Genomic DNA, 13,417 nt, shown 5'->3' on the forward strand with positions numbered 1-13,417 from the left:
TTCAATGAGTTATGGACTTGATGACAATTTTCTCCCATATAATCTAGAAGAGGATAAAAGGGGGTATTACTGTGCCTCTGGTCTTCGTTTTGACCAACAGGAGAGTGCCAAGTGGCAGGGACGGAATGGCATCATTTCAAGGGAGGGCCATTACAGAATAGCCAAAGATACAAAAGCTGGATAACTGACTTAGACAGTTATCCTGACCCTTTTTTTTTTTTTTTTTTGAGACAGGGTCTCTCTCTGTCATCCAGGCAGGAGTGCAGTGGCGCTGTAAGGGCTCACTGCAGCCGCAATCTCCCAGGCTCAATCCATCCTCCCACCTCAACCTCCTGAGTAGCTGGGACTACAGGTGCACACTACCACACCCAGGTAGTTTTCTTTTCCTTTTCTTTTTTCTTTTGTTTTTTTTTTTTTGTAGAGACTGGGTCTCTCTCTGTTGCCCAGGCTGGTCTTGAAATCCTGGGCTCAAGAGATCCTCTCACCACAGCTTCCCAAAGTGCTCACGGATGACAACCATGAGCCACCATTCCCGGCCTGTCCTAACTCTCAAGAAAGCGGCTCTCAAGATGCATAGAGGTAAGGTATATGTGTCCCAAGGGTCTGGAACATTCTGATTTTACACCTACAGAGACCCCCAATGAAGGGCAATGGAGAGCAAAAAAACATAGCCACACGAGGATGAGATGCCGCCAGCATAAGGCAGGGGCCTGGGAAGGTCAGAGGGCCTCATCAGTCCCGGGCCACCGAAGGGCAGAGTGGCACTGCAGCAGCCTGCCCGAGCTCCCCTCTGGAAAATGCTCCACTTCCCAGATCATTTATCCTCCTGGGTCCTGGTGGCTCATGGCCTTTTCCCAACAGCCACTGCTGCCACCTTCATTTCTTTTTTTTTTTTTTTTAAGACAGAGTCTCCCTCTATTGCCCAGGCTAGAGTACAGTGGCATGATCTCGGCTTACTGTAACCTCTGCTTCCCAGGTTCAAGCAATTCTCCTGCCTCAGCCTCCACAGTAGCTGGGATTACAGGTGCCCGCCACCACGCCCAGCGAATTTTTTTATTTTTAGTAGAGATGGGGTTTCACCAGGTTGGCCAGGCTGCTCTCAAACCCCTGACCTCAGTTGATCCACCCACCTCAGCCTCCCAAAGTGCTGGGATTACAGGTGTGAGCCACCGCGCCTGGCCTCACCTTCACTTCTCTCCCTTCACTTGGTGGCTCTAAACTCATGCTTCCTGTATCCCTCCAGGCTGTGGCTCTTTGAGGCTGTAGGTCCTGCTATTATCAACTATTGCTGGTCCCAGAAGTTAGAGAAGAGTTTTGCCAAGACATTGTCCATTGCTCTTTAAAGGCAGCAGGCAAAGCAGTCTGCCATGCTGAGAGAATCACGGTTGGCTGTGCGCACAGAAGGAGACGCAGGGCAGTACTACTCCACCATGATCATGTTGGCCAGCGTTTCTACCATTGTAAGTGTTGTCCCCATTGAGTTGGCACATTATGATTCTGTCCATACAGGAGGCTCAAGTACTCCTTAAAAAGCCCTGCAGGGCCAGGTGTGGAGGCTCACACCTGTAATCCCAACACTTTGGGAGGCTGAGGTGGGTGGATCACCTGAGGTTAGGAGTTCGAGATCAGCCTGGCCAATATGGCGAAACCCTGTCTCTACCAAAAATACAAAATTAGTTGGGTAGAGTGGCAGGCGCCTGTGATCACAGCTACTCGGGAGGCTGAGGCAGGAGAATCACTTGAACCCTGGAGGTGGAGGTTGCAGTGAGCCCAGTTCACGCCATTGCACTCCAGCCTGGATGACAGAGCAAGACTCCATCTCAAAATAAATAAATAATAAATAAAAAGCCCTTCAGTTTCCCTCCTATTTGCCCCAGGAGTGTGACATCCTCTACCCCAACCTTTGCAGTTCATCTGGTTCTTTGAGTGTGCACCTGAATTGTCCATCTTGCTAGCCTATTCCAGTTTATGATGCATTAGACAGTTTATCTGGCTTTCTGCTGTGACATTTCCCCAGTGTCCTAACTTTCAAGTTGTACTCTAGGGCCAGATGAGCCGCCCAACCAACCTGGCTTCTCAGTACCCACCACCTGCTCACCCAGGGCCCACTTCTCTAGGAGGATAAAAATCAGACAAAAGTAATACTGATTCTTTCTTTCTCTCTCTCTCTTTCTCTCTCTCTCTCTTTCTGTCTCTCTCTCTTCTCTTTGTCTTTTTTTTTTTGAGACAAAGTCTCTCTCTGTCACCCAGGCTGGCGTGCAGTGAGCCATCTAGGCTCACTGCAACCTCCACCTCCTGGATTCAAGCAATTCTCCTGCCTCAGCCTCCCAAAGTGCTGGGATTATAGGCATAAGCCACCACACCTGGCCTTTCTCTTTCCCTCTCTCTCTCTTTCTTTCTCTCTGAGATGGGGGTCTCACTATGTTGCCCAGGCTGGACTATAATTCCTAGGCTCAAGTGATCCTTCCTCTCAGCTTCACAAATAGCTAGGACTAGAGATGTATGCCACCATGGTCAGCCTAATACTCATTTCTTTCTTTCTTTTTTTTTTTTTCTGAGACAAAGTCTCACTCTGTTGGCAGGCTGGAATGCAGTGGCATGATCTTGGCTCACTGCAACCTCCACCTCCCAGATTCAAGCAATTCTCCTGCCTCAGGCTCCTGAGTAGCTGGGACTACAGGTGTGCGCCATCGTGCCCAGCTGATTTTTTTATTTTTAGTAGAGACAGGGTTTCACAAATGCTGGGATTACAGGCATGAGCCCCCGCGCCCAGCCTACTCATTTCTTAACAGAAGATTTGGGCCAGTGTAGTGGCTCACATCTGCAATCCTAGCACTTTAGGAGGCTGAGACAGGAGAATCACTTGAGCTCAGGAGTTTGAGACCAGCCTGGGCAACATAGCAAGACCCTGTCCCTACAAAAAATTAAAAAGTAGCTGGGTGTGGTGGTACAATCCCGTAGTCCCAGATGCTTGGGAGGCTGAAGCAGGAGGATCGCTTGAGCCCAGGAGTTTGAGGTTGAAGTGAGCTACTGCACTCCAGACTGAGCAAAATAGTGAGACCCTCCAAATAAATAAATAAGAAAATATGGAAAATATATTGGGAGGCCAAGGCAGGCGGATCACGAGGTCAGGAGGTTGAGACCATCCTGGCTAACAGGGTGAAACCCTGCCTCTACTAAAACTACAAAAAATTAACTGGGCATGGTGGCAGGTGCCTGTAGTCCCAGCTACTCGGGAGGCTGAGGCAGGAGAATGGGGTGAACCCGGGAGGCAGAGCTTGCAGTGAGCCGAGATCGTGTCACTGCACTCCAGCCTGGGCGACAGAGCAAGACTCTGTCCCAAAAAAAAAAAAAAAAGATATGGAAAATATAGATAGAAGTAAAGAATGAAATGGAAGTTATCCATATATCCCAAACCAAGAGATAGAACCACAGATAAAATTTTAAGAAATTTCCTGAAAGATATTATTTGAATATATCATTATTGGACTTGGTTTGTATATGTTTTTATATATATATTCTGCTTTTGAAAACTCACGTTTGTCATTTCCCTATGTAATTACATGTACATGTGTGTACACATTGTACATAGATCCATACCCACACCTAAACCAAGTCCTTAACATTATAAACAACACTTGCAGTGAACATATTTGTCCTAAAGTTTTTCTCTACATCTCTATTTTAAACATACCTTATCAACATACAAACACTGTCGAAATGAATCTGTTTCGTAAATGCTCCCACTTCTTAACCCTTACATTCTAATGGACCGCCTGATGTCACAGAAAGCAACACGGAATCTGGAATCAGAATTCCTGAGATGATTTGGCAGCATCACCACCTCCTTCCTGTGACTTGGGCAAATCACTTAATCTCTCTGAGCTGTTTCCTCATCTGTAAAATTGAAATTAAGGTAATGATAACACCTGCCGAGTCTCTTACACCTCATGGGGTTAGAGTGAGAAGCAAATGAGATCACAGATGTGAGAAACTTTGTGTGGGTAAGTGAGTAGGCAAGCTTGTTATACTTCAAAAAAGAGCACTGCACACATTTTTGTCTATTTTAGCTCAGACCTTTGGTCTCCTGGAAAGATGTGAAATGACGTGGCATTCAGAAAAAGATGTCCAAGAAGCTGAGATGAATTATTCCCTGTTATAAGTAAAATGTTTATTTAGAAACAGAATGCTTGTGCTTTGGTACTGCGAGGAAAAATCGGCATTTAGGTAAAAAGTTTTCTTAGCAAGGCAATTTTACCTCCTGCAGGAAGGGTGCTCCTCGCAGATGGAACAATAGCGAGAGTACACTTGAACAGAGGAGGGAAGCAATTTTTAGCCCTTACGCAGTTTGTCCCTGTTACTGTGTCCTGCTTCCATTGGCTGGAGCCAGACCTCACAGTCTAAACTGAACCTGATTGACTAACAGCTTAAACAATTTTTAAATAGGTAAAAGCAATGGAGAGCAGAGGAAAATAGGAAGTTGCTTATGAAAGGACTTAGAAAAGTTGGCCGGGCGCGGTGGCTCAAGCCTGTAATCCCAGCACTTTGGGAGGCCGAGACGGGTGGATCACGAGGTCAGGAGATCGAGACCATCCTGGCTAACCCGGTGAAACCCCGTCTCTACTAAAAATACAAAAAAAAAACTAGCCGGGCGAGGTGGCGGGCGCCTGTAGTCCCAGCTACTCGGGAGGCTGAGGCAGGAGAATGGCGTGAACCCGGGAGGCGGAGCTTGCAGTGAGCCGAGATCCGGCCACTGCACTCCAGCCCGGGTGACAGAGCGAGACTCCGTCTCTTAAAAAAAAAAAAAAAGGCCGGGCGCGGTGGCTCAAGCCTGTAATCCCAGCACTTTGGGAGGCCGAGACGGGCGGATCACGAGGTCAGGAGATCGAGACCATCCTGGCTAACACGGTGAAACCCCGTCTCTACTAAAAAAATACAAAAAATTAGCCGGGCGAGGTGGCGGGCGCCTGTAGTCCCAGCTACTCGGGAGGCTGAGGCGAGAGAATGGCGTAAAACCCGGGAGGCGGAGCTTGCAGTGAGCTGAGATCCGGCCACTGCACTCCAGCCTGGGCGACACAGCGAGACTCCGTCTCAACAAAAAAAAAAAAAAAAAAAAAAAGAAAAGTAATAATATCTTAAATAAGGAAGGGCATAGGCTGCAAGCTGGGGCATGCCTGTGAGCACATCTAGTACAAATATTTTGGTTAAAGTACAAGGACATAGAATGTACTACATGCCTGTGAGCATGTCTAGCACAAGCATTTTGGTTAAAGTGTAAGGACATAGAATGTGCTTATTCCTTTATATTTAACAGCTACATAGGATAGGGCTTAACAAAGAGCTATTAGCACAAAGCAAGAAGGCTTGAAGGGAGTTAGTCTTTAAAAGAAACTATTATTTCTAACACTTATGATTTATTCTTTAGTAAGAAAGAAAACTTTGAAGAGGAACTTTTTACTTGCTACATTTCCCTTTAATTCTTGGGACAGTTGGGACTACTTATTTCTATACGAGGACATTTAATAAACAGAATTTGCTAATGAGTTTGAAAAAGGCCTGTGTTTCCCTAACCTTTACAGTAGCTAACATGCTTTTAACCATTTTTGATTATTGTTTCCTTTTTTATTTGCTTTTTTTTTTAGACAGATCTCACTTTATTGCCCAGACTGAAGTGCAGTGGTGCAATCATAGCTTGCCACAGTCTTGACCTCCCAGGATCAAGCAATCCTCCTACCTCAGCCTCCCAAGTAGCTGGAACTACAGGCACATACCACCACACCTGGCTAATATATATATATATGACTTATCTTTAGGTGGTCCTGTACCCGGGCCTGCCATGTTCATTTTTTTCTTTTTTTTTTTTTTTTTTTTTTGAGACGGAGTCTCGCTCTGTCGCCCGGGCTGGAGTGCAGTGGCCGGATCTCGGCTCACTACAAGCTCCGCCTCCCGGGTTCACGCCATTCTCCTGCCTCAGCCTCCCGAGTAGCTGGGACTACAGGCGCCCGCCACCACGCCCGGCTAGTTTTTTTGTTTTTTTTTTAGTAGAGACGGGGTTTCACTGTGTTAGCCAGGATGGTCTCGATCTCCTGACCTCGTGATCCGCCTGTCTCAGCCTCCCAAAGTGCTGGGATTACAGGCTTGAGCCACCGCGCCCGGCCAGGTAACCTAGTTCTTAAAGAGGCTGGACTTGCTGCAGTCAGGAGTGAGCCATACTTTCCTCCCACCGCTGCTTTGCAAACCTCCTTTGCTGACTCTTCCCCTCCCGAAGGACACTCCAACAGATCCCATGCCTTCCCAGTGGCTTCTGGGTGTTGGCCAACCATCCTCATTTTATATAAGAGTGTGGTCTGATTTAAATCAAAACCGCAATTTCATTATCATTTCCAAGCTTCTCCCCTTCTCCCAAGGTGAGTCCAAAGAGGGGCCAGAGCCCATCTTTCCTGTCTTCTGCATCCCACCTCCTCAACTTGCTGACTGCTGCCAGCAGCTCCTCCAGGCTTGGGGCATGGAGAAGGAAGGGAGGGCAAAGGATCACACGTGTATTTTTACTTAGCTTGTTACGTTCACTGTGTTATCGAATGCCTCTATGATGGCAGGTGGCTAAATGCTGACTTTCTCTTGGGATCAATTGGGGAGGGTAGAGGTGGGTTTAGGGACCCACTCACACCTCCAGGGCTCTCTGACACAAACAAGTCCCTGATACAGGTGGGGACTCACCTCTCCCCCACTCGCAGCTCTCATGCCACTGCCCCACTCCTTCTCGGGCAGCCTGTGGCCCACTCTGACCCACCCAAAGGCTTTTCTAAACTCATCACTAGTAGCAGCTCTGGGGGAATCTCTGCAGTTCTGCAGACATGAACCTGAGCGGTGAACGAGCAGTTTCTCCTTCTGGCAACACCCCACTCCCTAGAATGGTCCTGTCAGTGCCCCACTTCCTTGCCTTGAGGAGGGAGGGTGTGAGGAGAGCCAGGTGCTTGCTACCCCCCAGTCTGGCCGCCCTTTTCAGCCACTCTTCACTCCCACGTGTGCCGTGGGTGGGGGCGGGGCACACCTGCAGATCCAGCCTGGCTCTCTCTCTGCCTTTCTGCTGTGATGTGTCCCTGTCCTATCTCTGGAATAGGGGGACCCTTGTCACTCACCAGCCTTTCTTCCTAGACAGAAAAAGTTACATAAACAAATGGGACTACATTTCAATCAACCGCTGCAGGTCATTTGACTACATCGATCGCAGGAATAGGCTTTGCTTTGTTGTCGTCATTGAAGTCGTTTTATTTTTCTATTTTTATTTATTTATTTTTTTGAGACGGAGTCTTGCTCTGTCGTCCAGGCTGGAGTGTAGTGGCGCAATCTTGGCTCACTGCAACCCACACCTCCTGCCTCGGCCTCCCGAGTAGAGTAGCTGGGATCACAGGCACCCGCCACCACACCCAGCTAATTTTTGTGTTTTTAGTAGAGATGGGGTTTCACCATGTTGGCCAGGCTGGTCTCAAACTCTTGACCTCAGGTGATCTGCCCGCCTTGGCCTCCCAAAGTGCTGGGATTACAGGCTTGAGCCACCACGCCTGGCCAACCGTCGTTTTATTAGCTAAATAGAGGAAAGCAACCTGAAGAGGAAGTTCCACATAAGTGTCAGTGACGACATGGTCACCAGCTCCAGAATTCTGTTCTCAGCATCAGGACAGTAGAAGAAGCCAAGTGGGAAGGGCTGAGTGGGAGGCCTGCCCCACAGGTCCCGCTGCACTAGGAACTGGGAGAACTGGCTGGAAGTGACCAGGAAGTTTGTGCTAGGACTCCTGGAGCCAGGAACCTGTAAAGACAGCCCAAGGAGAGGCTGGTGGAGGGGTCATCGGAGCTGAAGCCTCACTAGTCATGGTTCAGGCCTGGTACGCAGTGGGTCCGCAATATTTTTTTGAGTCCCACCTTAATATAGCTATTGAGACAAGAGAATTGTCAGTACCATATCCTGCTTTCAGGAACTCTTATGCAATGACTATGAAGACAAAGCAAGGCTTTTCCCCTAACACTCTTTGTTTGTTTGTTTTTTGAGACAGAGTCTTGTTGTGTCACCCAGGCTGGAGCACAGTGGCACAATCTCAGCTCACTGCAATCTCCGCCTTCTGGGTTGAAAAAATTCTCCTGCCTCAGCCTCCTGAGTTGCTGGGACTACAGGCATGCGCCATCACGCCTGGCTAAATTTTTTGTATTTTTAGTAGAGACAGGTTTTCACCATGTTGGCCAGGCCTGTCTTGAACTCCTGACCTCAGGTGATCTGCCTGCCTTAGCCTCCCAAAGTGCTGGGATTACAGGGGTGAGCCACCACACTTGGCTAATTTTTGTTTTTGCTTTTGTTTCTTTTGAGACAGTTTCACTCTGTCGCCCAGGCTGGAGTGCAATGATCTTGGCTCACTGCCACCTCCGCCTCCCAGATCTGAGCAATTCTTGTGCCTTAGCCTCCTGAGTAGCTGGAATTACAGACACGCATCACCCATGCCTGGGTAATTTTTTTGTATTTTTAGTAGAGACAGAGTTTCACCATTTTGGCCAGGCTGGTCTTGAACCCCTGACCTCAAGGGATCTGCCAGCCTCAGCCTCCCCAAATGCTGGGATTACAGTCATGAGCCACTGCACCTGGCTTTTTCCAACACTCTTTAATGAATTAATTTTTTTTTGAGACAAGGTCTCAGTCTGTCACCCAGGCTGGAGTGCAGTGGTGCGATCATGATGCACTGCAGCTTCAATCTCCCGTTCAAGTGATCCTCCCGCCTCAGGCTCCCAAGTAGCTGGGACCACAGGTGTATGCCATCACACCCAGTTAATGTTTGCATTTTCTGTAGAGTCAGGGTTTTACATGTTGCCCAGACTGATTTCAAACTCCTGAGCTCAAGCAACCTGCCTGCCTCGGCCTCCTAAAGTGCTAGAATTACAGGCGTGAGCAACCCCTCCTTTTTTTTTTTTTTTTTTTTTTTTTTTTTTCGAGACGGAGTCTCGCTCTGTCACCCGGGCTGGAGTGCAGTGGCCAGATCTCAGCTCACTGCAAGCTCCACCTCCCGGGTTTACGCCATTCTCCTGCCTCAGCCTCCCGAGTAGCTGGGACTACAGGCGCCTGCCACCTCGCCCGGCTAGCTTTTTGTATTTTTTTTTAGTAGAGACGGGGGTTTCACCATTAGCCAGGATGGTCTTGAACTCCTGACCTCGTGATCTGCCCGTTTCGGCCTCCCAAAGTGCCGGGATTACAGGCTTGAGCCACTGCGCCCGGCCTCCTTTTTTTTTGAGATGGAGTTTCACTCTTGTTGCTCAGGCTGGAGTGCAATGGCGTGATCTCAGCTCACTGCAACCTCCGCCTCCCGGGTTCAAGTGATTCTCCTGCCTCAGCCTCCTGAGTAGCTGGATCATAGACACCCGCCACCACACCTGGCGAATTTTTGTTTTTTTTTGTTTAATGGAGACGGAGTTTTGTCATGTTGGCCAGGCTGGTCTGGAACTCCTGACCTCAGGTGATCCAACCACCTCAGCTTCCCAAAGTGCTGGGATTACAGGTGTGAGCCACCGTGCCCAGCCTAGCAACCTCTCCTTAAAATAAATTTTGAAGCAAGAGCATTTACATCTCGGGGGACCCACATTAATTTTTAAGATCGTACTAGAAAGGCCAGGTGCAGTGGGAGATAGAGGCTATGGTAAGCTATGATTGTGCCACTGCACTCCAACCTGGGTGACAGAGGGAGACCCTATCTCAAAAAAAAATAAAAAAGGTTATACTAGATTTGCCATGTAAGAAGAATCAATACATTATTTATTTTATTTTATTTTTTTGAGATGGAGTCTTGCTCTGTCACCCAGGCTAGAGTGCAGTGGTACGATCTCGGCTCACTGCAAGCTCCGCCTCCCAGGTTCACGCCATTCTCCTGCCTCAGCCTCCCGAGTAGCTGGGATTAGAGATTACAGGCGCCAGCCACCACGCCCAGCTAATTTTTTTGTATTTTTAGTAGAGACGGGGTTTCACTGTGTTAGCCAGGAGGGTCTCGATCTCCTGACCTCGTGATCCGCCTGCCTTGACCTCCCAAAGTGCTGGGATTACAGGCGTGAGCCACCGTGCCCGGCCTATTTATTTCTGTATTAAGTAAATTAAAGGTTAATAGTAGAATTTCTGGGTTGAAATGATGGATTGAACATATGTATCTAACTTCACTTCCTCCTGAAATCCCACTAACCCTACAATAAACAGATTAATAAACAAACACAGTTGGAAACCAACAATGAGAGAACAGGAGAGGAAAACAGCAGCCACGTTTTGGAAACTAGAAAGCCAGTGAGCCGAGGGGAACTGGTTTAGAAGACCCAAGAAAGGCAGTTTCTGCACCGGCAGAGAGGAGAGCTGAGAGCCAACTTGGTTTATGCTACAGAACCTCAAAAAAGTACAGAAGCTGGCAATACCAGGGCCTCTGGCACTGGAGGAGAAAGGGAATGGACTAAAATCAGGGCTGCTGGAAGCTATTAGTCATCAATTGGATTCCTAGATGCCTTCCTCGTCCATGTGGCTGGCTGACAGCTCCACCCCAGGCCCAACTCTGTAAAACAGAATGTCTGAACTGGGGGATGCCGGGCATGGCTGAAGATGTGGCCTCCCTACCAAGTGCACACGAATATGTTATTCAAATCCCGCACAGCCTCCTACTGGGCTCCTAGAAGGCTGGCAGCCAGGCTGTTACTCTCCAAGAATAAATTGGAAGACTATTTCCTGGGGAATTGGGCTGGCCGTGAGGAAGTATCTGAAGTTATTGACAACAGGAGTTCCCTAATAAGTGGGTAACCTGATCATGCCAAGAAGGAGCACAAAGTCAGCAAGTTGCACTCGTATGCACAGAGCTTCCAATATGTTTTTTTAGCCTCCATGTCTTAATTGCAAATAAACAAGAATTATTGAAAATTTGAGAAAACTGATCTGAAATTGAAAGAAAGAGGAAAAAAAGTAGTTTAGAGGAAATAGACTATGTAGAGAAAGAAAACTTAATTTAAAAAACAAAGATTGGCCAGGCGTAGTGGCTCACGCTTGTCATCTCAGCACTTTGGGAGGCTGAGGTGGGTGGATGACCTGAGGTCGGGAGTTCAAGGCCAGCCTGACCAACATGGAGAAACCCCATCTCTACTATAAATACAAAAAATTAGCCAGGCGTGGTGGCGCATGCCTGTAATCCCAGCTACTCGGGAGGCTGAGGCAGGAGAATGGCTTGAACCCAGGAGGCAGAGGTTGTGGTGGGCTGAGATCATGCCATTGCACTCCAGCCTGGGCAACAAGAGCGAAACTCCGTCACAAATAAACAAACACCACAAAGATTGCTGGGCGCAGAGGCTTACACCTGTAATCCCAGCACTTTGTGAGGCCAACACAGGGGGATCACCTGAGGTCAGAAGTTCGAGACCAGCTTGGACAATGTGGTTAAACCCCTTCTCTACTAAAATTACAAAAAGTAGCTGGGTATGGTGGTGGATGCCTATAATCCCAGCTACTAGGCAGGAAAATTACTTGAACCTGGGAGGTGGAGGGTGCAGTGAGCTGATATTGTGCTACTATACTCCAGCCTGGGCAACAGAGTGAGACCCTGTCTCAAGTAAAATAAAATAAAATAAAATAAAATAAATAAAAAAAACAAAGATCAATGAGAGATATCAGATGATATCACATCCATGAAATAAGAATAGGATACTATAAAAAGTAACATTCAGGGCCGGGCACAGTGACTCATGCCTGTAATCCCACCACTCTGGGAGGCCGAGGTGGGTGGATCATGAGGTCAGAAGATCAAGACCATGGTGAAACCCCATCTCTACTACAAATACAAAAAAAATTAGCTGGGCATGGTGGCGGGCACCTGTAGTCCCAGCTACTCGGGAGGCTGAGGCAATAAAATGGCGTGAACCCAGGAAGCAGAGCTTGCAGTGAGCCGAGATCACGCCACTGCATTCCACTCCAGCCTGGGCAATAGAGCGAGACTCCATCTCAAAAAAAAAAAAAAAAAGTAATAACATTCAGGCTGGTGCATGGTGGCTCATGCCTGTAATCCCAGCACTTTGGGAGGCTGAGGAGGGTGAATCATGAGGTCAAGAAATCAAGACCATCCTGGCCAACATGGTGAAATCCTGTCTCTACTGAAAATACAAACAAATTAGACAGGCGTGGCAGCGCGCACCTGTAGTCAGCTACTCAGGAGGCTGAGGCAGGAGAATTGCTTAAATTTGGGGGGCGGAGGCTGCAGTGAACCAAGATCGTGCCACTGTACTCCTGCCTGGCGACACAGCAAGATGCCATCTCAGAAAGAAAGAAGAAAGAAAGAGAGAGAGGGAGGGAGGGAGGGAGGGAGGGAGGAAGGAAGGAAGGAAGGAAGGAAGGAAGGAAAGAAAAGAAAGAAAGATTCAGAGAGAAAAATCTCTTGAAAACATGAGTACAGAAAAACAAACAAACAAAAAACCAAACCTAAACACAATCCTAGAACTGCAATAAGGCAAGAAAAAGAAACAGAAAGCATAAATATCAGAAAGGGGCCGGGGCAGGGGCTCACACCTGTAATCCCAGCACTTCGGGAGGCCGAGGCAGGTGGATCACGAGGTCAGGAGTTTAAGACCACTCTGGCCAAGATGGTGAAACCCCATCTCTACTAAAAATACAAAAATTAGCTAGGCCTGGTGGCAGGTGCCTGTAATCCCAGCTACTTGGGAGGCTGAGGCAGAGAATTGCTTGAACCCGGGAGGGGGAGGTTGCAGTGCGCTGAGATCATGCCACTGCACTCCAGCCTGGGCAACAGAGCAAGACTCTGTCTAAAACAAAAACAAAAACAAAAACAAAATAAAAAACCAGAAAGGAATAAGTAAAACTGTTTTTGTGTATGATATAGTTATTCACATAGAAAATAATAAGAATCTACAAAAACTGACTAGAATAAGTTAAACACGAATAGAAGGCCAGTGTACAAAAATAATTGTATTTCTATACAGTAGCAGCAAATATATTTTTTAAAGTTAAATATCATAAAAAGGGCAAAAGATCTGAATAAACACCTCATCAAAGACTGTATGTGGATAGAAAATAAGCATATGAAAAGGTGCTCAACATCATTCATTAGAGAATTACAAATCAGAATAACAATGAGGATCAGGAGTGGTGGCTCACGCCTATAATCCCAGCACTTCGGGAGGCTAAGGTGGATGAATCATTTGAGCTCAGGAGTTTAAGACCAACCTGGACAACATGGTGGAACCCTGTTTCTGCTAAAAATACAAAAAATTATCCAGGCATGGTGGCCCATACCTGTAGTCCCAGCTACTCAGGAGACTGAGGCGGGAACATCACCTGAGCCCAGGGAGGTCAAGGCTGCAGTGAGCAGTGATCATGCCACTGCACTCCAGCCTGGGTGACAGAATGAGA

This window comes from Trachypithecus francoisi, unplaced genomic scaffold (genome assembly GCF_009764315.1).
Source record: "Trachypithecus francoisi isolate TF-2019V2 unplaced genomic scaffold, Tfra_2.0 Contig01579, whole genome shotgun sequence".
Classification (NCBI taxonomy): domain Eukaryota; kingdom Metazoa; phylum Chordata; class Mammalia; order Primates; family Cercopithecidae; genus Trachypithecus; species Trachypithecus francoisi.